This window comes from Lissotriton helveticus, chromosome 2_2, assembly GCF_964261635.1.
Source record: "Lissotriton helveticus chromosome 2_2, aLisHel1.1, whole genome shotgun sequence".
In the NCBI taxonomy this organism is placed as follows: Eukaryota; Metazoa; Chordata; class Amphibia; order Caudata; family Salamandridae; genus Lissotriton; species Lissotriton helveticus.
The window spans coordinates 482,685,887-482,711,862 of record NC_136060.1 but is presented as its reverse complement, the minus strand read 5'-3'; the positions used below and the strand labels follow the sequence as shown (position 1 = coordinate 482,711,862).

The following is a 25,976-nucleotide window of genomic DNA, read 5'->3' as shown; positions in this document are numbered from 1 at the left end:
ACCATTGATGTCACTTAGAATGCTGCGGTGTCTAGAGCTCATTCTGCCGTGAGCTGCTCCTGTGTTAACTGCCTGTTTCTACTTGTGGATGTCAAGTTGTCATTCCTACAATAAAAGCTGTTACTACAAACCTACGCTTGGATTCAATTACTACATTATCCTTCCAACTTTCTGAGAACAACAGTTTATCTCTCTCTTTGCAATTCGCTTTAGTCTTAGTTTCCCTCAGTACTTCCTTATTGTATCCTCTTGCTGAGAATCTTTGCTCTAGTTCTTGTTGTGCGATCTTTAGTTGTGTACCTTCACTACTGTTTCTCCGTATCCCTGGTTCACCACATAGGGGATACTGTGTCTGTACTTCAAGTAGTTGGGATGGAAGCTCTGAGCATGTAAAACTGTGTTCCCTGCTGTGCTTTTCCTAAAGACCTTTGTATGCAGCTTAAATTGCTCTATGTAAACAGTCAGGTGTAAAAACTCTACTGATTTTTGGCTTATATGTGAAGTAAAGTGCAAATTGAGAGTATTGATAATAGTCTTCTCCACAAATTGTTCAGTGCAACTTAAAGAGCCCCACCAGGTAACTAACAGGTGATCGATGAAATGTGACCATAATACAATATTGTCCAATATCTCTTCTGAAACTGTGGTGGGTAGCACCTGCTCCTCCCACCAGCCCATATGCAAATTCGCTTAGGTGGGGGCGAAGCAGGTGCCCATCGCAGTTCCTATAAGCTGGCGGAAAAGATCCAACCCAAATTTAAAAAAATGTATTAGTAAGGCACCAATGGATCATATTTAAAATCATTTCTGTGTATCCATGTGGCTTGGAGCTTACAAAATGCCTCACTGCTCTCATGCCATACTCCTGGGAGATGCTTGTATAAAGTGATGTTATATCTAAAGTCATTCTAATGTAATCATCTTCCCAATCAATATCATACATTTTTTTTGTTAAAAAAAATCCCCTTTGTCCTTGATATATGAAGACAGGTTTTTAACTGACTCCTGGAAAAAAAATCTACAAACTTGGATGTGTTTTCTAAAAGGCGGCCAATTGCTGAAATTATGGGCTGACCTGGAGGTTTTGCTAGATAATTGTGAACCTTTGGAATCAAATAAAAAACAGGCAACACAGGCTCATTAGCCATAAGGAATTGAAATTAATTTTGCTTTAAAATGCTGATCAATTTCCATCACTATAATTCACTGTGATATTCAGTCTTGATTCTCATTACTCATTTTTAGCTATTTTCTCATAGCAATCACTGGCACCCAGTTGTGCCACGGCCTTCTCCATATACATTCTTAGAGCCCAGAGCACAATGTTGCCACCTATATCAGCTTGACTAACCACTATGTCTTTTCTATTATGTATTTTAAGCATAGGTTATTTGTACTGTATCTGCTTGTTTTTCTCATATACTGACTAGTGGTGCTACCCTTGGATTGTAAGTCCTTGAGGACTTTTATTACAACTAATCGACAAGGGGAAAAGCCTCTTCTTCACAGACCCACAGGAGCTCCACAGGTACCTGGAGGTTCCACCGACTCAAGCTATGGACACCGCGCTTCTTGTGACAGCTAAGAGAGGCCCCTCACCGGAGCCTAACACCGAGGGGGGAGCCGAATAAAAGAACAGCATAGGGAACACCAAAGACTAAACAACGCCACTACCTCACAGTGCAGGGGGCCCGGCCCCCAAAGAACTGCAATATCTACCTCATGCCATAGAGGAGACTACCGAAAATCCAGCGGATCAGAGCACAGAATCGGAGAGTACGACCGAACAAGACAAAAAGGAAAACTCAGGGACTGTAACGTATCCTTTTTTGAGGGCTCAACCCAGATAAGCTACCGCACACACCAGACCTAAGCCTTAAAGGAAAAGGGAGTTTACAACAGGGAATATACCAGACATTCAAGCTCCAGGAGGCGGAATGGCGATCCTGCCGTCGCACCTTCCGTATTCTAGTAAAATGGGGGGCGGAGGAAGCTCCTGGGGGAGGGGGATGCAACTGCAGTACATCTCAGGTACTTATACTCTATATCTTCCATTCTTTTCTTCTTCCAACTCTCTTATACCAATGCATGTGTTGTTCTACTAGTCCAAAAAGCCATAACCAGGCTACATAACGACCCACGAGACAGGCACCAGCGCAGACACTTGAGTGTTGGGCACATAGAACCGCGGCACCACGACAAAACAAATGGCCAATAACAAAACTCTCACCCTAGCGGCGGACCTTAAAATAACATCCCTCAATGTCAAAGGCCTGAACCACCCCATTAAACACAGGAAGATAGTGGAATATCTAGCAAAGTCCAAAAGTGATTTAGTGTTGCTACAAGAAACAAAACTGGATGTGGAGGATGCCAAGCTAGTCAAGGATAACTGGATAGCCCAGGTAGCGAGCTCACTGGCAGACAAAAAGAAGAGGGAGGTCCTGACCATAGTCTCCAAAGGCTCGAAGCTAACAATAGACTCACACACATACGACAAGGAGAGCAGACTACTTATCACAAACCTCTCAAGAGGAGAGGAACGGCTACATATAGCAAACCTATATGGCCCCAACACAGACGACCCTACATTCTGGACAGAGGTATCGGACACACTAGCCAAAATCCCTCAGGATGAACTCATTGTAGCTGGAGACTTTAACATCCCTTTAGACCCCTTAATAGACAGACAGTCCTCCTGCCAATACCACTCATCAAACTCCCACGCAACATTACAGAACATATGCTAAAAATGTAATCTCAATGATGCGTGGAGACTACAACACCCCGACACGAGGGACTACACCTTCTACTCCAACCCACAAAAATCACACTCAAGGATAGACTATATCCTAATATCAGGCAGCCACACACACTTGATCGAAGAATTGGCAATCGAACCAAGGTTAGTCTCAGACCACTCAGCCATCAATCTAAAACTAAGTGGTACAAAAGGGGGTGGTGATGGACAGAGCATCTGAACCAATCAAACACTCACACCCAGTCAACAGATCTGGGTTTAATCCATCACCGTTCTTTAGCCCACTCTGCCACCCCAGTTCAGACATGGCCATATGCAAACCAGTCTGACCCTGTGCCTCATGGGAACAGTCCCGCCCGAACTGCCAAGCCATGCCTTTCCTGGACCAGAAACAAGCTTCGAGGACCGGTTTCTGGCATTTCAGCCCTCTTCAGCACGGCTTGCTTGAATCCAGTGGCAAAGTGAGCAAGGGACTCACGTCTGAGCATACCCTGCCAACTTATGGCGAACAAAGTGGTACAAAAGGGGGTGGTGATGGACGGAGCATCTAAACCAATCAAACACTCACACCCAGTCAACAGATCTGGGTTTAATCCATCACCATTCTTTAGCCCACTCTGCCACCCCAGTTCAGACAGGGGGGTGAATGTTTTGCCATTGTGCAACATTCCTTCCATCATTTTGTGTGTTTTGCTGATCAATCTAAAACTAAGCGGCTGCCATAACAAAGCTCTCCCCAGAAGGTGGCGGTTTAGAAACGACACCATCTCGAATCCGAACAACAAAAAAGAAATAGAAGAAGCCATAGAGGAATACATAGCTAACAATGACAATAAGGAACGATCAGGGGCAACATAATCAATATTAAGGCAAGAATAAACAAGAAAAAGAACCTCAGGATAACCCAACTAGATGAGGAGATAAAAAAGTTAGAGCTGGACCTCATAAACGCCAACCACGACAACATAATAGTACACACCCTAACGCAACGCAAAGACGAGTACAATAAAATCATAAGCAAGAGAGCAGGAATGTGGTTCAATAGATGTAAACCTCTGAACCTATGCAAATCCAATAGAGCAGGGAAACTGTTAGCCTCATACCTGAAGCACAAACGCAACCAAGTAGCGATCTCAACAATCACGGACACACATAACAAAAACCACACAAGACATAAGGAAATCATCAAGACGTTCAAAGACTACTACTCTGACCTATGCAAAACGGATAAGACACTAGACAAGGAGGAATGCACAAGATACATAGACAGACTGAGACTCCCCAAACTAGACCAAGCAGACAAGGCAAGACTATGACAAGAAATCACCCGCACTGAGATAGAGATGGCAGTGAAGTCCCTGAAAAAGAACAAGGCCCCCGGCCCAGACGGATTCACTGCCGACTTCTATAAAGCCATCCTACCACAACTAACCTCAACCATGAAAAAGGTCTTTAACCAAACAGCATCCTCAGGTATGGTGCCACTATCCATGACAGAAGCAACAATAATATTTAGCCCGAAAGAAGGCAAAGACCACCAACTACCGAAGAACTATAGACTCATATCACTCAATGTAGACTGTAAAATTTACGTCAAAATTCTGGCGGCCACACTGAACAAGCTCCTACCAAAACTAATAAGTAGCACCCAAGTTGGCTTTATGAGGAACCGGATGGCTAGTGACAACACACGACTATTCTGCCACATACTAGAACAGGTCTCAACGAGACCGACACCAGCAGTAGCCATAGCACTAGATGCACAGAAGGCCTTCAATAAAGTTTCCTGGGCCTTCCTTGTGCAATGCTGTTAGAAGGGGTGACCTCAGAGGGCCAGGTTATGCTCACCCGACCGCCACGGGACCCACCTCTCCCACACGTAATGCCGAGTCTTAACGTGAGGTCCTCACCGGGGAGGACGTTGAGTCTATGATCGTACACACTGAGCTCACACCACACTTACGAACGGACACCACACCGTAGGTTTTCAGTAACAAGTTCTTTATGAACAGTAAGAAGGAATCAGCACTCTTATTTACAAGCAATCGAGGGATCGTAAAGTCTCAGGAGTTCGGGAAGAAGGAAGCGGGACAGTCTCAGTCTTTGGGCCAGTACGAAGCGTACCCTGCGCACGGCTCTCAATCCTCGAGCCGGGGGTACGAAAGATGATAGTCGTACTAGCTGCTTCACTCACTTCGAGTCGACTCCGGTCGTGTTGGTAGCGTCGATGGTCCAACCGGACCAGAGTACTCCTCGAACCGCGACGAGGTCAGCAGGGCTCGATCCGGAGGTGTTCTTGAGGAGCCGCGACAGCGTCAGCAGGGCTCAGGAGGTTTCACGAAGGTCTCTTTAGAGTTCAAGCTCGAGCCGCGACGAGGTCAGCAGGGCTCCGATGTTCTAGTTCCATCTTTCTGAGGACGAGCCGTGACAGCGTCAGCAGGGCTCCGATGTTCTAGTTCCGTCTTTCTGAGGACGAGCCGCGACAGCGTCAGCAGGGCTCCGATGTTCCAGTTCCGTGTTACGAGAAGGAGCCGCGACAGCGTCAGCAGGGCTCAAAGAGTTCGAAGGTTCAGTTTTCCCCAAGGGTCAGCCACGATCAGATCAGCAGGGCTTTCTTGTCCAGGATACAACTGCCCGCTAGTTGTTGGGCGAGCCTTGATATAGTCCAGTGGCCCTTTGATGTCCGGACCCTCGCAGGCGGAGGTCTCATGCCTTGGGGGCTGGTCGTTGGAGAGGTCCGGCGGTTGGCTATTTGATCCTTTCGAATATGCGTCCGGGGATTCCCAGACGCCCAGCAGGGTCTGGAGCCAGCACTCGGGGAGGCCATAGGTGTGATCGAAACCGGCCCACAGGGGAAGGCCAGAGGTGTGAGAGAAACCAGTCTCTCAGGGGAGGCCGAGGGCAATCGAAACTCCCCGTCTTATCTCACTCGGGGACCCCTTTACCCCCCCAGCCGGGACTGGCGAGCCTTGGAGTCTAAGTTTCGCTGGGGCCGGGGTCGCGCAAGGCCCAAGGAGTCGGGGATCTCGGGAAGGGAAAATGGCTGCCGGGGCCCTGTAGGGTGATGCAGTATCTGGGCGCTAGGAGCCGGGAAGGAGGCCGGGGGCATGTGGGGCTGGTCGTCGGCTGGCGGGGTCGTGCAGGGAGTTTGGGCGTACCAGGGGCTCCTGGGTGCAGGGCTACGCTAACAGGGTGCTGAGGAACAGGGGGAACCACGCCACGAGGCCAGGTCCAACACGCATCCCCCCCAGCTGAAAGGCAGAGAGAACTACCCATCCGCTTGGGGGTTCTCTTCACTGAGGCGGAAGAATCGGGACAGGCCGTCTGTGTTGGCGTGGGCAACACCAGGCCGGTGTTCAACAGTGAAATCCATCCCTTGGAGGGAGATGGACCATTGCAACAGTTTGGGGTTCTCCCCTCTCATTTGCATTAGCCACCGGAGGGGTCGGTGGCCGGTTTGGACCCGGAAGTGAGTACCGAACAGAACAGGTAGGGCCTCATCTTCTTCAGGGCCCAAACCACGGCGAAGGCCTCCCGTTCGATTCGATGGTGCCCAACCTTTGTTCTCGAGGGAGTAACCTCCGGCTAATGAATGCCACGGGCTGGTCTAGGCTTTTTTCGTTCATCTGGGACAGGACCGCTCCGATGCCATGTTCGGACACGTCCGTCTGGACCACGAACTCTCGGGAATAGTCGGGGGCCTGTAGTACTGCGGCAGTGCACATGGCGTCTTTCAATGCTTCGAACGCCTCTTGGCAGGCGGGGGTCCAGCTAACTTTCTTCGGCTGGTTTTTGGAGGTCAACTCCGTTAGGGGGACCACGATGCTGCCATACCCTTTTATGAATCTCCGGTAGTACCCCGTGAGCCCTAGGAATGCCCGCACTTCTGTCTGTGTCGTGGGGGCCTCCCAGGCCACGATCGCATCGATCTTGGGCTGGAGGGGAGCTACTAGGCCGCTTCCGACCTGGTGCCCCAGGTAGACCACGGACCCTTGTCCGATTTGGCATTTGCTTGCTTTAATGGTGAGGCCCGCCTTCTGCACGGCACTCAACACCTCCCCGAGGTGTTGGAGGTGCTCGGACCAGCGGGAGCTGAACACCGCGATATCGTCGAGATAGGCGGCGCTGAATTCTTCCAACCCCGCCAGTACCTGATTAACCAGCCTCTGGAAGGTGGCGGGGGCATTTTTCATTCCGAAGGGCATCACCCGGAAGTGGTAGTGACCATCCGGGGTGGAGAAGGCGGATCTCTCTCTGGCCCCCTCGGTGAGGGCGATCTGCCAGTATCCGCTGGTCAAGTCGAACGTGCTCAGATAGCGAGCCGCTCCTAGGCGGTCAATGAGCTCGTCCGCTCGGGGAATGGGGTGGGCGTCTGGTGACTGCGTTAAGCCCACAGTAGTCCACACAGAACCTCAGCTCGGGAACAGCGCCGGGGGCGGCCGCTTTCAAAACCAGGACACCGGGCTGGCCCAGGGGCTGTCAGAGGCCTCGACCACTCCCAGGGCTAGCATCTTGGAGACTTCGGCCTTGATGCAGGCCCGGACTCTGTCAGGGACTCGGTAGGCTCTGTGCCGTACCGGAGGGCTGTCCCCAGTGTCCACGTCGTGGACGCACCAGCTGGTGACGCCGGGGACAAGAGAGAAAAGGTCAGAGAACTGTCCCAGTAACTGGCGACAGTCCTCGCGCTGCTCAGGAGTGAGGGAGGAGGAGAGACTCACACCCTCTACGGAGCCATCTTTTTCTTTCGCACACAGGAGATCGGGGAGGGGCTCCGTGTCCTCTTCCGCTCCGTCGTCGGTGGCGAGGAGCAGACTCAACTCGGACCGCACAAAGTGGGGTTTGAGGCGGTTCACGTGAAGGACCCTCAAGGGGTTCCTGGGGGACTGCACATCTATGAGGTATGTCACCTGGCTCTTGCATTCTAGCACCTTGAAGGGCCCTGTCCACTTGTCTTGCAGGGCACACGGTTCTATGGGGGCCATCACCCAGACCTGCTGTCCGGGCTGAAACTCGACCAGAGTGGCATTCTGGTCATACCAGCGTTTCATTTCTTCCTCACTGGCCTCGAGGTTTGCCTCGGCCAGTTCCCGGAATTTTCTAGTCTGATTTCGGAGGGCCAGGATGTATCGAAACACATCTGGAGGGGGCTCTGGGGCTGCCGTTTCCCAACCTTCTTTGACCAGGCTGAGGGGCCCCCGGACGGGGTGCCCATAGAGCAGCTCAAAGGGGCTAAATCCCAAGGATTTCTGGGGGACTTCTCGGTACGCGAACAGGAGACAGGGAAGGAGGACGTCCCACTTGCACCTCAGGGGCTCTTCGAGACCCATGATCATTCCCTTGAGGGTCCGGTTGAATCGCTCAACCAGGCCGTTACCTTGGGGGTGGTATGGGGTAGTGAACTTGTACGTCACTCCACACTGCTGCCAGAGGAACTTCATGTACTTGGAGATGAAGTTCGTCCCTCGATGGCTCACCACTTCTCGCGGGAATCCCACCTGGGAGAAGATCCCCATGAGGGCCCGTCCCACTACGGGGTCCGTCACCGTTCGGAGGGTATGGCCTCGGGGTATCGGGTGGCATGGTCCACCAGGACGAGGATAAATCGGTGGCCTAAGGAGGTCCGGGGGTCGAGAGGTCCCACGATATCTATTCCCACCCGCTCAAAGGGGGTACTGACCACGGGGAAGGGTTGGAGGGGAGCCTTGCGTCTCCCTCCGTTCTTCCCGCTGGCCTGACACGTGGGACAGGATTTGCAGTGGGCCTCCACATCGGAGCGCATGCCGGGCCAGTAAAAGTGAGTGACCAGGCCGTGGTAGGTTTTGTCCTGTCCCAGGTGTCCCGCCAGGGGCACATCATGGGCCAAGTTCAGGAGGAAGCCGCGGAAGCGTAGGGGTACCACCAGCACCCGGGCTGACCCTAGCTCGGCGGACTTCTGTTCACTGTACAAGAGGCCGTTTTCCCAATAGACGAGGTGGGAGCCGGACTGGTCATCAGCGGCCTGGGCGGCGGCCTGCTGCCGCAGCCCAACCAGGGAAGGACAGGAGGTCTGCTCCAGGCAGAACTCTTCTCGGGAAGGTCCTCCTTCCTGGCGCCACTGGGCTAGCTCAGGGAGGTCGTCCAAGTTCGGGGTGTGTTCAACGACAGGGCTTAGGGGATCTGCTTCGGGGTCAATGCTCTCACTGGGGGGCGGCTCGGGGACTTCGGACTGCCCGCTGCCCTCCGGGTCATCAGTGACCGGGCGAGGGTTCTCGGGTTCAGACGGGCAGTCATGGGTCGGGTGTTCACGCAGGCCCACTCGGGCAGGCCTACCATCTCCAAGTGAGTTCTTCGCTCTACCTGCTTCCACGGGGAGCTCTCCAGGTCGTTACCCAGTAGGCAGTCCACGGGCATGTCGGTGCGGACCGCTACTCGTAATTCCCCTGAGACGCCCCCCCCACTCGAAGGGAACCTGGGCTATTCGGCAGGTGCGGACTGAATTGTCTGCGGAGATCACTCTGCAGGAGGCGTGGGGCACAATTTGGTCCTCTGTGACTAGGTGACACCTTACTGCAGTAATGCTGGCCCCTGTGTTTCGGAGTGCCCCTATGCGGTGCCCATTGACGGTCACCTGCTGTCGGTATTTTTCCGTGTTGTCTGGTAAGGGGGCTCCGGGGACCATTTTCCTATCACCCAGGGAGACTAAGGTCATGGCTGCTGGTTCCCACCCTTCTGGGTCCTCGAACTATTCCTCTTCTAAGGCTACTGTGGCTAACTGGCGCGCTGGGGGACTTGCAGCATTGGGTTTCTTGAGCATGGGGCACATGGGATCACTGGCATAATGCCCTGTTTGCTGGCATCTGTAGCAGGCGTTGCTGATTCTGGGTCCTTGTCTATCTGGGGGAAACCCAGCCCTTACTGCAGGGGGAGATGTTCCGGACTGGTTTCTGGGGGGGCTTCGTTGGGGCCCTGCCTCTGTCTACCCTGACCTCCCCCTCCCCTCTGGCGGGAAGACCCTTGCTCGTGTCGGCCATAGTCTCCCCCGGGCCCCCGGGGGACTCTGGTGCTCACCCAGCGGTCTGCTTCGACAGCCAGCTTCCGGGTGTCGGCTAGCTTGCTGTCCAGAAGGTGCTGTCTCAGTTCTACAAAGCAATTGGAGGAGAAGTGCTCATAGGCGATGAGATCAATGAGTCCTTCAAAAGTGGTCACCTTGCTGCCCTTGATCCACCCTTCCAAGGCCCGGCTGTAGAAATTCACATATTCTACCCATGTGGTGCCGGGGATCTTCTTGCAGTTTCTAAACCGTTGTCGATACATCTCTGGGGTGAGCCCATATCTCGTGAGGAGGGCCTCTTTCATGTGGCTGTAGGAGGTTTGCTCGGAGGACGGTAGATCGAGGAGGGTGTCTCTCCCCTCGCTCAGGAATCGACCCCACAACCCGGCTCCCCAATCCTTCGGAGGAACTCGGTGGGAGGTCATGGCGACTTCGTAGGCCTTGAACCATTGCTGCATATCATCGTTCTTGTAGTACTCTTTTACCACATCTTTGGGGATGTGGACTTTTTGTTCCGTCGGGGGAACGGCTTCCCGGTTCTCCGAAGTTCGGTTGTCTCCACTCCGGGCCTTTAGTTCAATCTCCTTCAGGCTGCGCTCGTGCTCCAGCTGGAGCCTCTTGCCTTCATGTTCTCTCTGGAGTTTCTTCTCCTCCAGTTCTCCTTGCAGCCGTAACTGCTCGATGGCCAGTTTCTTCTCAACCAACTTGAGTTCCCCTTCCATTTTAAGGCGTGCCAGTTCTAGCTCGTGGCTTTGGTTGCGTTCTCGGTCTGTCATCTCTTCCGGTGACAGACCTCTCTCCATGCTGGGACTCCGTGTCAGGGACTCTGTTCCCTCACCCTCTTGAACGCGGGTTTCGGTCAGTGGCCCTCCCTCTCCACCGTCTCCTTCAGGCAGGGGAAGATGGGCTCCAGCCTCTACCCACGCTGTTAGGGCTTTTTGGAAGTCCTCTTTGGTACTTAATCCAGTGGTAGCGATATGGAGATGTTTACAAAATTGCTTCAGTTCCCGGTGGGTGTATTCTTCCAGAAGTTCTTGCTGGAATGATGTCTTCTCGCTTGTTACAATGAGGCTCATGGTTGTTCCTCGATCAGGTAGTGTGTCAGTCGTTTTACTGTACGATCCCTAGACGTAGGCTCTTATCCCGTCGCTTGCCACCAATGTTAGAAGGGGCGACCTCAGAGGGCCAGTTTATGCTCACCCGACCGCCCCGGGACCCACCTCTCCCACACGTAATGCCGAGTCTTAACGTGAGGTCCTCACCGGGGAGGATGTCGAGTCTATGATCGTACACACTGAGCTCACACCACACTTACGAACGGACACCACACCGTAGGTTTTCAGTAACAAGTTCTTTATGAACAGTAAGAAGGAATCAGCACTCTTATTTACAAGCGATCGAGGGATCGTAAAGTCTCAGGAGTTCAGGAAGAGGGAAGCGGGACAGTCTCAGTCTTTGGCCCGTACGAAGCGTACCATGCGCACGGCTCTCAATCCTTGAGCCGGGGGGGTACGAAAGATGATAGTCGTACTAGCTGCCTCACTCACTTCGAGTCGACTCCGGTCGTGTTGGTAGCGTCGATGGTCCAGCCGGACCAGAGTACTCCTCGAGCCGCGACGAGGTCAGCAGGGCTCGATCCGGAGGTGTTCTTGAGGAGCCGCGACAGCGTCAGCAGGGCTCAGGAGGTTTCACGTAGGTCTCTTTAGAGTTCAAGCTCGAGCCGCGACAAGGTCAGCAGGGCTCCGATGTTCTAGTTCCGTCTTTCTGAGGACGAGCAGCGACAGCGTCAGCAGGGCTCCGATGTTCTAGTTCCGTCTTTCTGAGGACGAGCCGCGACAGCGTCAGCAGGGCTCCGATGTTCCAGTTCCGTGTTACGAGAAGGAGCCGCGACAGCGTCAGCAAGGCTCAAAGAGTTCGAAGGTACAGTTTTCCCCAAGGGTCAGCCGCGATCAGATCAGCAGGGCTTTCTTGTCCAGGATACAACTGCCCGCTAGTTGTTGGGCGAGCCTTGATATAGTCCAGTGGCCCTTTGATGTCCGGACCCTCGCAGGTGGAGGTCTCATGCCTTGGGGGCTGGTCGTTGGAGAGGTCCGGCGGTTGGCTCTTTGATCCTTTCGAAGATGCATCCGGGGATTCCCAGACGCCCAGCAGGGTCTGGAGCCAGCACTCGGGGAGGCCATAGGTGTGATCGAAACCGGCCCACAGGGGAAGGCCAGAGGTGTGAGAGAAACCAGTCTATCAGGGGAGGCCGAGGGCAATCGAAACTCCCCGTCTTATCTCACTCGGGGACCCCTTTACCCCCCAGCCGGGACTAGCGCGCCTTGGAGTCTAAGTTTCGCTGGGGCCGGGGTCACGCTAGGCCCAAGGAGTCAGGGATCTCGGGAAGGGAAAATGGCTGCCGGGGCCCTGTAGGGTGATGCAGTATCTGGGCGCTCGGAGCCGGGAAGGAGGCTGGGGGCATGCGGGCTGGTCGTCGGCTGGCGGGGTCGTGCAGGGAGTTTGGTAGTACAGGGAGTAGGACGACCAGTGGCTTCTGGGTGCAGGGCTACGCTAACAGGGTGCTGAGGAACAGGGGGGGGGACCACGCCACGAGGCCAGGTCCAACAAATGCATGCACGCCTTTAACCTAGGGGAGGATTACATTAGGATGACAATGGCTCTGTACCAGTCCCCATCAGCGGGTATCACAGTAAATGGGTCATTCTCAGACCCATTCAAGCTCCAACAAGGAACCAGACAAGGGTGCCCCCTCTCGCCGGCACTCTTTCTCCTCGCTCTCAGAGCCCTAATTCAGGACATAAAACTTAATGACAGCATACATGAGGTCGACATTAACGGAACAACAGTAAAACTGGCCGCCATTGCGGACGACATACTGATAATGACACAACAACCAAGGGCTTCAATAAAGCGCTATTGTCCAAAATAAAGGAATATTCCAAATTCTCGGGCTACAAACTTAACAACGAAAAATCAGAATGTAAACCGCTAAATATCCACTGCAATAGAGACATGCTGGGGGAGTCAGGTCTGGCCTGGCAGACTGGGCACATCAGATACTTAGGAATCCTCTTTGGCACTGATCTGATAACCACCTTACGCCACATCGAGAAACTCATACTAGAAAAGATAAAGAAACAACTAGAAGCCTGGTCACCCAAATTCATGACATGGTGGGGGAGAATTGAAACACTAAAAATGATGATTACCCCACTGATAAACTACTTGGCAGGCATGCTCCCAATCTTCCTGACAGATGACTTCCACCAAACAATAGACAATATGTTCACCAAATTCCTGTGGCGTGACAAGAAGGCGAGGATCAGAATTAAGAACCTCCCGAAAACACAAGGGGGGTGAACCTAGCAGATTTTAGGCTCTTTCAGCTAGCCTTCATAGCTAAACAAGGTACACACTGGGTCTCCCAGATAGCGGAATACATGCCTGTATGGCTACACGTGGAAAAAGCCATCCTGAACAACCTGAACCCACTAGCCCTACTAACGATAAATGCATACCCAAAAGCGTCTAACACAATCCTGAAAAACACTAAGATACCGCTAATAAAACAGGAAAATGGAGGTCAGCATTAAAGGGTCCAAATCAGAAGCCTTGTGGGCGAATAACAAGATCAAATACAAGGGGAAAACCCTCAATTTCGAGACATGGATAGAAAGGGGCATCTCACATCCACACCAACTGGAGAAAGATACATCTCCGATTACATTCTCCGAGTTCCAAACATCCCACCAACTAGAGGACCTGGACCTGTATAGATTTCTAAAGCTGAAAGCAGCACTATCAAAATCAAAATTAGCGGACACCCAACCATCGATCTTCCAATGCGTAGCAAACATAAACAAAATAGGCCACCAAGTCTCGCAGCTATACAAAATACTTTGGCCACAAAAATCCAAGCTTAACAATAAAACAAAGGAATACTGGGATAGGCGCACACAACCCCTGCCTCAATTAGGCTTGCGGAAGGTTATGCCGCATGAGGATTAACCTTCCGCAAGCCTAATTGAGACAATCTCTAATTATTCAGGCTTGTACCCTTACTGTCTTGATGATGATCCAACTATTTTTTAAATAGGATCGAATCGTTGTCAACTAATGTAAACAGTTTGCACATTAATCGAATCTGATTAAAAAAGTGTATTTACTGTTTCCTCAAGCTTGTCAGAAATTTGGGTGACGCTCTTCTGCCATAGTGGATGAGCTGCCACTGGGGGTGTATCACCCACAGGTACTAAGCCTGGGCCCGACTCGACCTCCGGGCCTCCTCTGCTACGCATCCCACCTTCTCCTCACCTTGACATTGACTTCATGGCGCAATCCCTTGTACTCTCTCCAAATCTGTGACTCAGCTAGCTGGAGCCTCAGCCAGGTGGCATTTCATAAGCCTGGGTACAGTAGTCACCACCAAGTCCGTTGGGGAACCTCCCGATTCAGGTGATGCAACAGGGCTCCCTTAGGCGTGAAGTTACGTCGCTTCCGCCACAAAAGTTCGGCGCAGCTCAGGGGCCTCACCCTACACAGTATCCGGTCAGCACAACATCCTGCGGTCTGTGATGCAGAGAGGCATTGGCCACCATTGGTAATCTCCTCCATGCACCCCGGTGTAGTGGAGGCGCGTGATATGTGATGCAGACTTCCCTACATTGGTGTGTAGGAGCGTCTCTACCATTCACAGCTCGAAGGGGCACCAGGCGGTCTTCTCACACAGGTCATCAAGGTGTCTCCATGAGATCTCCTAGACTTCACCACCAGGTAAGGGTGATCGTCGATGCCTCAATGTCTACCGCCACGACTCAGCAACTCCACAGCACCTCCGCATCCCACTCCGGTCACAGACGGAGGCCCAGCGAGGCCTCTGGGCCCGGGACTGTCCACGTTTTCAAGGTTTTGGATGCCAAGGTGTTGCAAGGAGTGCTCAATGACAAGTGATGCAGCACGGATTTTGCTCAACGATGCACTGCTTTTCATGATTATAGCACTGAATTTCCTCTTCCGCTGGGACTCTGGCTGGTCATCCTGGCAGTTGGGGAGCTTGGTGGGTTGTTGATTTGTGCAGCAGGTGGCCCTGGGCACTCCATTTTGCATTCCATTGATTTTGTTTCCTATTTTTCATTGGAGGTGGACTTATAGGCTATTTTCTGCCTCTAGAGGCAAAAATAGTCACGTTGGGCTGACTAACATGAGTGTTTTGGCCGCTAATGGGCCTTTCGTCAGTTTTTGCCCGCTAACGTCAGAATTTATATCCCTTTCACGCTAGTGTTAGCGACAGTTTTCACCGCTGCTACCTGAAACTATCACCAGTGAAGCCTCGTATTGCAAAAACATCGCGAACAGGGCAATAGTTTTTGGTTATAGGCTGCGTTAAGAAGAAAACTACTGCTAACTAGCAATAGCATTAGTTAGCGCCAGTTTTTGTACATATACCCCTTAAAGTCTAAAGACAACCCAACTCAATTGACCTCACATGCCAACCCTGCCAGCCAAGACAGCCACGATACGATTAAGTTCCTCTCGCTAGACAACTACTCGATCTGTACCCAACCCCGGTACCAGTCAGGCACAGCGTAAACTTGTTTGCCATCAGCATAGGGTAAAGTAGATGCCGATACCACTCATATGTTCTTATAAGGAGCTATCACCAGGTTCAAGACAGTCTCATCCCGTTGGAGACCCTGTGGGAAAGCAGAATACGATCAACTTATGGACACTCCCCAGAGACTATATGCCATTGTTTGGTGCCATATCCATTTTCTTTGTCTTCTTTTTTCTCTTACTATTTATTTTCAAGCTGTTTGCTATGAAGCTAAGAGGCTGTGTTTAGATATACAACTTAACCCCGCTCATACTGTCAACTGATCACCCATGGCCCTATGTTTGTCTATGATGATATATGCAAATAAATAAAGTTGTAAAAACAAAAAAGCTCTGAACTGGCTACCATACAAAGCCAGAATACAACTCAATCTAGCCTCTATCACTCTTAAGACGCTACATTAAAAAACACTGGTGTATCTAGCTCTGAAAGTGGTGATATCCGGAGGAGGCAGGTACTCCCAGGGCATAAAAGATCTTGTGCTGAAACCACTGTTCTTCCAAAAGAAGAAAACATACAACAGAGCTTTCTCAGGTGCCGCACTCAGAATCTGAAATTTGCTACTGCCAAACATTAGAAGAATACCGTCTTCATCAAAATTCAAGAAGGAAGCTAAAGATCTTCCTAATGGGTACATTCTTTCCATAACTCACTACAGAAGAGTCACCTAATCGTCTGTCTATTAATCATCATCCGGTCCCTATGGATGTATAATAAGAGAGCCTCTCAAGGCTTCCTTAATGAAACGCGATGTATAATAAGAGAGCCTCTCAAGGCTTCCTTAATGAAACGCATTGGGATCTAGACAACCTCTTCGAGTTAAGCTACTGAGGCAAACGTTTAGCTAAACTTTGACTTCTGAGTCCTTTGATGGTAATTTGTAATTTGACATATTCTTTCAGTCTCAGATATAATTGTAAGTGCTTATATTTTTTCCAGGCCACTGTTTTGTATTGTTCTTCACTCGTAAGTTTATTATGATGCTTGCTATTGTCGCAATCAGGACCCTAAGGGTCATGTTCGCACTATATAAAACACAAAATAAATAACTAACTAAGGGAGATGGGAGCACACTGCCTCATACCCCAGCACAGTTTGCCCCTTTGCATTATGGTGAATGCAGTTCACAATTAGCGCTTACTTGAATATTAGTAAAAGCATTTCATCAAAGTTTGTACTATTCATCTCTAGACACACGTGTTTCTGGATTTTATCCTTCATCAGTAGAGATCAAAAACAAATTTACATCTGGGGTTGCTGAGAATGCTGCCACAGTGCTCTCAGGTCTCAGTACCTCATACAGGCGCACAGGTGCGTCTCCAAAACCTTGTCACTCAATGGCTCATTTTTAAAAAAAAATATTTTTATTGCAGAAATCATTCATACATTTAAGATGGTTAACAATTATATAAACATCGTTTGTGATTGATGAAACAATAATAATCATAATACACAGCCATTTAGCCCACAACCTGGGGGTTGGGCGGCGTGAGTCAGATATGTAGTATGCGTGTGTATATCACAGAATCACGAACATGTCCGGCCCACAAAGAATAGTCGTATCTGCTTTTCTTTAACTCCCAGTTACCCAGCATACAAACCTCAACAACCCCTGGGAGCCAATACTTGAGCAAGCACCACCCGTCCCGAGTCTCCCGCTCCCGTGTCCTGTGTCGCTTGTATCAGTCCAAGACAACGTAGCTCCACAGTTACAGTAATCAGCTCGATCTTAGGTGCATTCATCCTCCCAGCCAGTCCCTTATAGCAGGGATCTCCTTACCCGGTGGCCAGCTCCCCCCACCCTCCTAATCCCTCCCCCCTTACTTGAATGGTGGTGTGGGTGTTTATATAAGCACTCAATATTCGTAACGGTAATAGCAATGGGCTAACGTAATTACGCGTTATATGTAGTAGTCACATGGACGTGGAGCTCACTCCTCTTCTTCCGTCAACTGTTGGTCCTTCAAAGACTGGAACAGTGCTTCCCAGGATCGAGCTGCCTCCAACGCTTTATCATTACCCGATCGGGTAGCCTGTCGGAGCCTCACTACACTCTCGCAGCTGGCCCATTTACAGAGTTCCCTTCTCCAGCGCCCAAACGATGGCCCCTCCGTTGCCTTCCAATGCCAGGTAATTTCACGTTTAGCCAGCAGGAGCCCTAAGTCAATACATTTGCTGGTGACCTTGGTCTTGGCCGTATGCGGAAACCAGTGTAGCAGGCAGGTGGCCATGTCATAATCCAATTGTCTGTCTGTGACGGTATTTAGGAGTTCCCCACCTTCCTCCCAGTAACCGCCCATACGCGGACAGAACCATAACATGTGGTCTAACTCAGCACCGTCCTCCCTACATCGTGGGCACGCCGCATTCTGGGCCTGAAAGTACTTTCGGATCTTCCCCGGTGTTAAATAGGCCCTATGCAGCACAAAGAATTGAATCAGTTGGAGACGAGCATTTCTAGAGCCCTTCCACGCCGTTTGAGGATCTGTCTCCAAGCGGCTTCCGGTATTTCCCTACCTATGCTTTCCTCCCATTTCACTTTAAGAGTATCTAAGGGTCGCATGCCATCCCGAAGTAGCCTAGACTGGAGGCACATTACCGCTTTGATCGTGCCCGCCACCATCACAGTATATTGGCAAGCAAGGGTGACCTCCGGCTCCACTTTCCCCGTTCTCCAGTGCTTTTGAATCGCGGACGTGACCGCAGCATGAAGCAGGAAGTCCCCCTCTGGGAGCCCAAACAGGTCTCGCAGCGCTGGGAAGGGCGCCAGTTCCTGGTTCACATACAGGTCTCCCACCACCTGGACGCCCATCTGTTCCCAATTCGTCAGCGGCGACCAATCCCCGCCATGCGGCAGCGCCGTCAACATTTCCAGCAGGATTTCCGGCGCGTACGGGTGCGGGGTCCCTGCTTTCCGCTGCATTCTGTTCCAGCAAAGTCTGAGGGTTCGTTCCTCCCCTGTCAAGTCCTGCTGGTCGAGCTTTTGCTGCAGGACTCTATAGGCCTGTACATGACGTGGGATGCCCCTCCCCCAGTCACTCTCCGGGACCCGATATTCCTGCGCTATGTTTTGCATCAAAATCTGCCGTTGGGCCACCAGGTAATAAAGTTCAAAATCCGGCACCGCCAGGCCACCTTCCACTCTGGGCCTCATCAATGTCGCCAAGGCTATTCGACGTCTACCACTACCCCAGATGTAACCCACCATCAACGATCTCAGTTCCTTAAATATCCTTGGCAGAAGCCAGATCTGCAGTGTACGGAAATAATATAACAGCCTGGGAAGTGCCACCATCTTAAGCAACGCCACCCTGCCCATCACCGACAGAGGAAGCGTTGCCCAGAACTCCATACAACCTTTCAAGGTACTGACACACCTGCATATGTTACCCTCCAGCAAGTCCTGGTCCGTGTGGTAAATCCGGACCCCCAGATAGGTGATGCACATCGGTTCCCATTTAATGGGTCCCAGCGTCACAGACCCAGGGAGACCCCGCCGCATCGGAAAGATGCACGTCTTAGTCCAGTTCACCTGGAGACCAGAGACACCCCCAAAACTGGACAACATAGCAGTCGCCCCCTGCAGATCTACCTCAGCCTCCCGGAGAAAGAGGAGCAGATCATCTGCATACAGGGAGATGTAGTGGTGATCACCCCGATGCAGCAGTCCCCTATACATCCTCCCCATCCTTGCCTGTGCCGCCAAAGGCTCGATCGCCAGTTTGGATATTGGTCAGAGATCACCTCGCCCAGCTTCACTCTAGCCGTGGCCGAGGAGTATAACACCCTTGTCCATTTCAAGAACCTGTCACCCAATCCAAAGCGGACCAGGACCCTGCAGAGAAACGCCCACTCCAGACTATCAAAGGCTTTCTCAATGTCGACAGAGAGCACCGCTGCGGAACTCTCATCGCTCTGATTGTCCGCCATGATCCGAAGAAAGCGGCGGATATTCGTAGCCATGCATCTCTTGAGAATAAAGCCCGCTTGATCTTCGTGAACCAGCGATGCCATGTACGGCAGCAATCGTGTCGCCAGTATGCGGCTCAGGATTTTATAATCCACCGATAACATAGATAAAGGTCGGTAGAAGGCCACATCCAGCTCCGACCGGCCCGGTTTCAGAAGAGGGACTATCAAGGCCTCACGCATCGAACTTGGGAGGTGTCCCTCCGTCTCTGCCGCCCGATACACCTCCAGTAAAGCAGGTGCCAGATTGTCCACGTATGAAGCATAAAATTCAATGGGAAGCCCATCAGGACCCGGCGTCTTATTTCGGGCCATGTGTTTAATCGCCACACGTATTTCCGCTAATGTGATATCCTGTCCCAACATGTCAGCGTCCTCTTCCTCCATCCGCGGTAAGGGGGTCCCCTCCAGATATTCTTCTATGTCCTCCTCTGCCTCCCCCCTTCTACTGCTATACAGGTCTTCGTAATAGGTAGCAAAGCGAGACAACACCTTGTCCTGCGAGTGGGTCAGAGTGCCATCACCCATCGCTATCTGCATAATTGGCCCACTTCTCTGCACCGGGTCGGCCAGTCTAGCCAGCAGCGTTCCCACCTTATCCCCCTCCGCATGGGTCCTCGCCAGGTAACCTCTGTTATCAAAGCATCGCAGCCGTTCAGTTTCGGATGCCACCTTCTATTTTGCCTTGAGCAATTGCTCCTGCAGGGACGGCACTTCCGGTCTCCTCTGCTCCAGATCCCTCAAGGCCTTATCTGCTCTCGCTACATCATCCACCACTGATTTCCTGGCTCCTGAATACTTGGTGATGCATAACCCTCTAATAACCACCTTAAAAGCATCCCACTCCAACGCCCTAGAGCTAGCTGTACCCCAGTTCTCCCGGCAGTAATCATCAATGCCCTCTCCCACAACCGTCCTAAATACCTGATCTTCCAGAGTCTCAGGGCGTAGGCGCCATGTTGGGATTGCCGTCCTCACCCTCTGCCAGTGAAGCGACATCAGTAGTAGGTTATGGTCGGAAATAGTTCTAGTGAGGTATTCAGTATGTGTCGCCATATGGGCCAGCAGGGGGGAGCACAGGATAGCGTCAATGCGGACGTGTAGGTCATGCACAGAGGAAAAGAACGAGTAATCCCTAACCTGCGGATGCTGGGCACGCCACACATCAATGAAGCCCCAGTGGTCTTGCCAGTCGGATCTCGTTTTAGCCAGGTTCCTAACCGGCGCAGCCGCTAGAGGAGGGTGCGATCTATCCATGTCCACATCCGAGATAGCATTGAAATCCCCTCCTACGATGGCCGGGCCGGCCAAAAGGGGCACCAACGCGCCCGACAAACCAGCCAGGAATCGAGCTTGCTCAGCGTTCGGGGCATAAATACTACACAGCACAACGTCCCTACCAAATAGTCTGCCCTCTACAGCCACATATCGCCCTTCTTGATCGATCACCTGCCAAGAGACCTGAAACGGGATCCCGGCCCGTATCCAAATGAGTACCCCCCTGGCAAACGCAGAATAAGTTGTACTGAAAACCTGACCCCTCCAACTCCGCTGCAGTGCTTGGCCCTCCGTCTTGGTAAGATATGTTTCCTGTAATAAAGCTATGTGTACCCCTCTCTGCAATAAATAAGCATGCACCTTATGCCGTCTAACCATAGTATGTAAGCCTCTCACATTCCAAGTGATACATTTTAAATCACGTAACGTTTCCATCATTGTAGCCCTGCTTCCCCGTCCTCCTCAAAATAACAGCACCCACACCTTCGCCAACCCCCAAAAACTCAACCCCCCAAAAAAGCCCCCCCAACCCCAGAATACAGAACCCACCCTCCCCCCCAGAACCGGACCCAATAACAACGTATCAGCCCCCGTCCAAACAGCCACAACAAAACACACAATACTATCCTGTGGTAGTCACCACAGGTTGCCTTAAGGGCAATAGGAGTGCAGATCAGCCCCGACAGGCAGCAGCGCTACCCCCGCTTCCGGCCCCCTCCCCCATAAAGCAGCATTCCCATCCACAAAAAAAACATAAATATTACCAGGGGCTCCATCCCCTACTAGTGTAGTCCAATAACGGGAGCTCCGCGATGAAAGAGAATCATTCTACAGGTCGTCCGCAGATCTGGGTGTCACTTCCGGCCCCATGGTGCTGTCCACATCCGAGAGTTCATCCGAGTCTGACCCTCTGTTCGAGTCCCCCTTCCGTGACCCTGTTATTTCCGCTTTCGCCACCAGAGCGTTCCGTTTGTCAGCAGCCACTTGTGCGAGCATGAGGGCCTGTCGATTCCTGTTCTTCTTTTGGATACGCTGCGATTGGCGAGTCCTTTGTGATTTCGGCTGTCCCCGGCTACCCCTGTTCCTGCGGTCTGTGCCCGCCCTGTAAGACTCCAGCCATGCCCATGCGTCTTCAGGTGTCAGAAAGAAGTGGGTCATGTCATCCATAATGATTCTCAATTTGGCGGGGAATAACAATGAGTACTGGATCCCCTCCTCTCTTAGTTCCTTTTTAATGGATAAATAGGATGCCCTGCGCCGCTGAATGTCCTGCGTGTAGTCCGGGAAAATCGTAACTGAGCCGTTCTCCACTTTAAAAGGGCCCTTGTCACGTGCATTTTGGATCAGCAGGTCCCTGTCTTTATAGTGGAGGACCCTGGCACCTACAGGTCTAGGCGGGCGACCCGGCAGCGGTGGCTTGGCCGGGACCCTATGTGCCCGCTCGAGCGTGAAAAAGGCGGCGAGGCCCTCCGGGGCAACCTGCGTCCTAAACCAGTTCTCCATGTAAGCTACCATGTCAGATCCCTCCACTTTCTCCGGCAGGCCCACGACCCGTACGTTATTGCGCCGATTTCGACTTTCCGCATCTTCGGCCTTCCTTTCAAGGGTTGCGAGGCGCTGTAAGGCATCCTCCAGCTTGCGTTCCACCGTCACCACCGCCGGTTTCAGTTCCTGCACCACCAGCTCAGTATCCTTCACTCTATCCACCAGTTTCGAGTGGTCCGCCTTCAGGAGGCCCAGCCCCGTTGCGACTTGCGAGATGTCGTGATGTAAGGACTCTTTCGTCACCGTGATGGCTTCCAGGATTTTGTCTAGGCATCTGTTCAGCCGTTTCTCTGATTCTGTGCATTCAATATCCTCTTCGTCATTGCGGACGGCACCCTGTTCCGCAGCCCCCTCTGTCTCACTCGTGGGCTTCATCATGAAGGTTGGGGTGCACCCTGTCTCCTACTGGAAGGACTACTTGCGCCAGAGAGTTCGTTCACAACGGCCGCCCAGGACGTCACACACAAGGGCCGGTTCCAGCCCCTACCGGATTTCTATAATTGCTCCAGGCTAGTGGGCCGCCACTCTACAGCCACGTCATACATCCCACCTTGGCTCCACAGGTTGCACTCCGCAGTCCGCTTCCAGGTATACGGGGTCCCCGGTCTCCCGAATGCACCTCTGTTCCGCACCCCGCCACCAGAGCCAACAATCAGGGCCGGGGCTCAGTCTTTGTGCCACTGGTGAGACCCCTTCAGGGCAAACCTCCGATGCGCGCGCTAACAGTGGAGGCGCAGCGGGGTATCAGATAGGTTCCAGGGCTGCTCCCATGGCCGTATCATCCCAGCATCCTCTGTATTGCGTCACCCCGATGTGCAGAGCAAGGGAAGATATGCCACCTCAATATGCTTCCTTATATCCACGCTCGCCTCGGCAGACCCGTTTCTTTCACTCCTACAGTTCCGCCGGTCCGACTCTGTCCCCACCCCCGCTGGTCCGTGTATAGGGCCTCCGCCTGTCACTCACCAGGGCCACAGGGGTATGTCGGTGTTTCGCCACCGCTGGGGTCTGCTCGTCCCTTTCTGTTCCGGTGCCCCCCTCCAGGGAGCTCCGGGGGCCTGCGTCGATTTAGTGGGCAGCCACCGGTATAGTTCAGTGCACGCTCCGCTCTTAATGCAGGGTCTCAGGTTCCCCCTGCACTCCTTGGGTCGAGCGCCGCACAGCTGCCTCACCTTGCTCTCTGAAAGCAGTACACACTGCTCGCCGACCACAAATACCTCCGGGGCATGAGTACAATGCCGTGCCTCTCATGTAGCTCCAGTAATGGCCGCCATAGTAGGATCTTTTGCGGGGCGCCTTCCCATCCGGGCAAACCCCCGTCACACACGCTCGCCAGGGTCCGCTCCCCAGCACAGGCAGTAAGAGCACCGGCCACCCGCTGATCACAACGGCAATCGTCTCACAGCTCCCGGGCGCGGGCCTGTATTAGCGGCTTCCCCGCAGCCGGGTCAGTCCCGTCTCCCTTTGTACTCCGCCATCTTGTGGGATCGCTTTTCACTGCTCCGACATTGCCGCCGGGTCCGGTAGCTCAGCGGAGCCTCCGGTCGATGCGATACTCACTTCAGGATGTTCCCCTGATATTCCGACGCAATTACATGCGTTGCAAGCCGCAATCAGGATAATTAAAAAGGATAATCGGCGGGTGCAGGCGCGGAGCTCTCGGCTCACGCCGCCGTCCACATCAGCGCCGATACCACGCCCCCGTCACTCAATGGCTCATGGGAGCCTTTTTAAACAGACCGGAAACCCTCACCATTGTGTGTCCCAATGGTAGTTGGAACCCTCACCGTTCTCTGTCCTGATGGTAGTTGGGACTCTTACTGCCCTCTGTCCCAATGGAGGTTGGAACCATCAAGGTTGCCTATCCCGACAGTATTTTGGACCCTCAGCGTCCTCTGTCCCGGTGTTGGTTGTGACCCTCACTCCCCTCTGTCCCTGTGGCAGTTGGAGTCATCACCGTCCTGTGTTCCTGTGGTGGTAGGACCCTCACTGTCCTCTGTCTTGGTGATAATGGTGGTTGGGACCCTCACTGTCTTCTGTCCTGGTGATGGTTGCAACACTCACCATAGTCCATCCTGATGATGGTTGCAGCCATCACTATCCTCTGTCCCAATAGTGCTTGCACCCTCACTGTCCTCTGTCCCGTTGGTGATTAGGACCTTCATCGTCCTCTTCCTCATTGGCAGCCGGGGCCCTCACCTATCCCGGTGGTCATGTATCCTTGGGATCATGTTTCTGAAGGGAAGTAGGTTTGTGACAGCATTGCAGAAGTTTTAAAGCCTGTTCTCTAATTTGAAATTGTACAAAAGCAACAAATTTCAGTAGTTTTTTTTCATGGGCATCATACTTTACTGTATGTGCCATAAAGTGGCCCTTAACCACATCGATGCTATGTATTTTCCCCTCCTGTGCTGAGATTTACTTATTCCCATGTTTCATGACGAGCTGGGCTCGTCATGAGCGTGCGAGGAGGCTACCTCATGACGAGCCCAGCTCGTCATGAGCGTGGAAGGGGTTAATGCATCATGCCAAGGCCTTGAAATGTCACACCTGAGCACCCTATGGACATGGACATGTGAGACGTTAGGAAGTAAAATACAAGGCACCTTTCAACATTAGCTGTTTTGCGTTCAATTAAAGATAATGGTAATCATGGATCGTCTGAGTTTCTTCAGCATCTGTTATCATGGCAAAGTATTGTATGATGTATCTATCTAGCTCTTAAATATTTGTAATGCAAGTAGAAACCGATCATAAGGGGGAAATGCAAACTAAGGGCACGATTCACAGAATTAACTTAAGACAAATCCTAAACTTACTACTTTTGGTATTCACAGAATGGATTTATGACTACTAACTTTACGCCGGCACTCGGGTCGGTGATTCCGGCCCGGAGGCAGAGATTCCGGCCCAGAGGTGGGACTTCCGGCCCGGAGGTGAAGATTCCGGCCGTTGGCGGAGATTTAGCCAGGGACAAAATCTCCACCTCCAGGCCGGAAGTCCCACCTCTGGGACAGAACTCCCATCTACGGGCCGGAATCTCCGTGTCCGGGCTGGAATCTCCGGCCGAAGTGTGGACGTAAATCCATTCTGTTATTTACCAAAAGTAGTAAGCCCATTCTGTGAATACCAAAAGTAGTAAGTGCATTCTGTGAATGCCAAAAGTTGGTAGTTTAGGATTTTGTCTTAAGTTAGTTCTGTGAATTGGGCCCATTTTTTGAAAGTACCATTGTGGTGATCTGCTGAAATGACAACTTACAAAATCAGAATCCCGTCGATTTATAAATGCATAGCATCCTAGGCATTCTTTCAGTTGGATCCTTGTCAACCACAAAGGGCTTCTTACAACCTCTCCAGCTTTCAGAAACCTCCAAGGCCCTAGCTTAGTTCTAGGTGGCTCCGGAGTGGATGTTCCAGGACCCCTCTGCCATTTTTGTATTAACTCCCACATGTTGGTACTTGTAGTTCTGTATTTCTAATACAATAAACAGGACGGCAGGTACCTGAGGACAAAGATAAATATGTGAAACGGATGATCCGGTCACTCATAGAACACAGGATCTTAACCGCTCTCTAACCCTCCCCTTCTTGTGGGTGACTCCAGTGTCGCATACGTGTGATTTCTGGTGTATGATCACTTTGCACAATTGTGACTCTATGTTCAGGAGGCGTTCTATAGGAATATGTGACGTTACAACGCATGCTAATACATCGCATGCCGTTGCACCGAAAATTTTTACTCCGACTTTCTGTCAGGGGGCGCTGGAAGTTGGAATAGA

General features: G+C 51.9%; 1 protein-coding gene across 1 annotated transcript in view; it reads left to right on the top strand.

The window, feature by feature from the left end:
• LOC144821550 (E3 ubiquitin-protein ligase TRIM7-like) overlaps positions 1-25,976 on the top strand; it is a 249,905-nt gene that overhangs the window by 110,183 nt on the left and 113,746 nt on the right. The gene's annotated exons all lie outside the window — the stretch shown is intronic.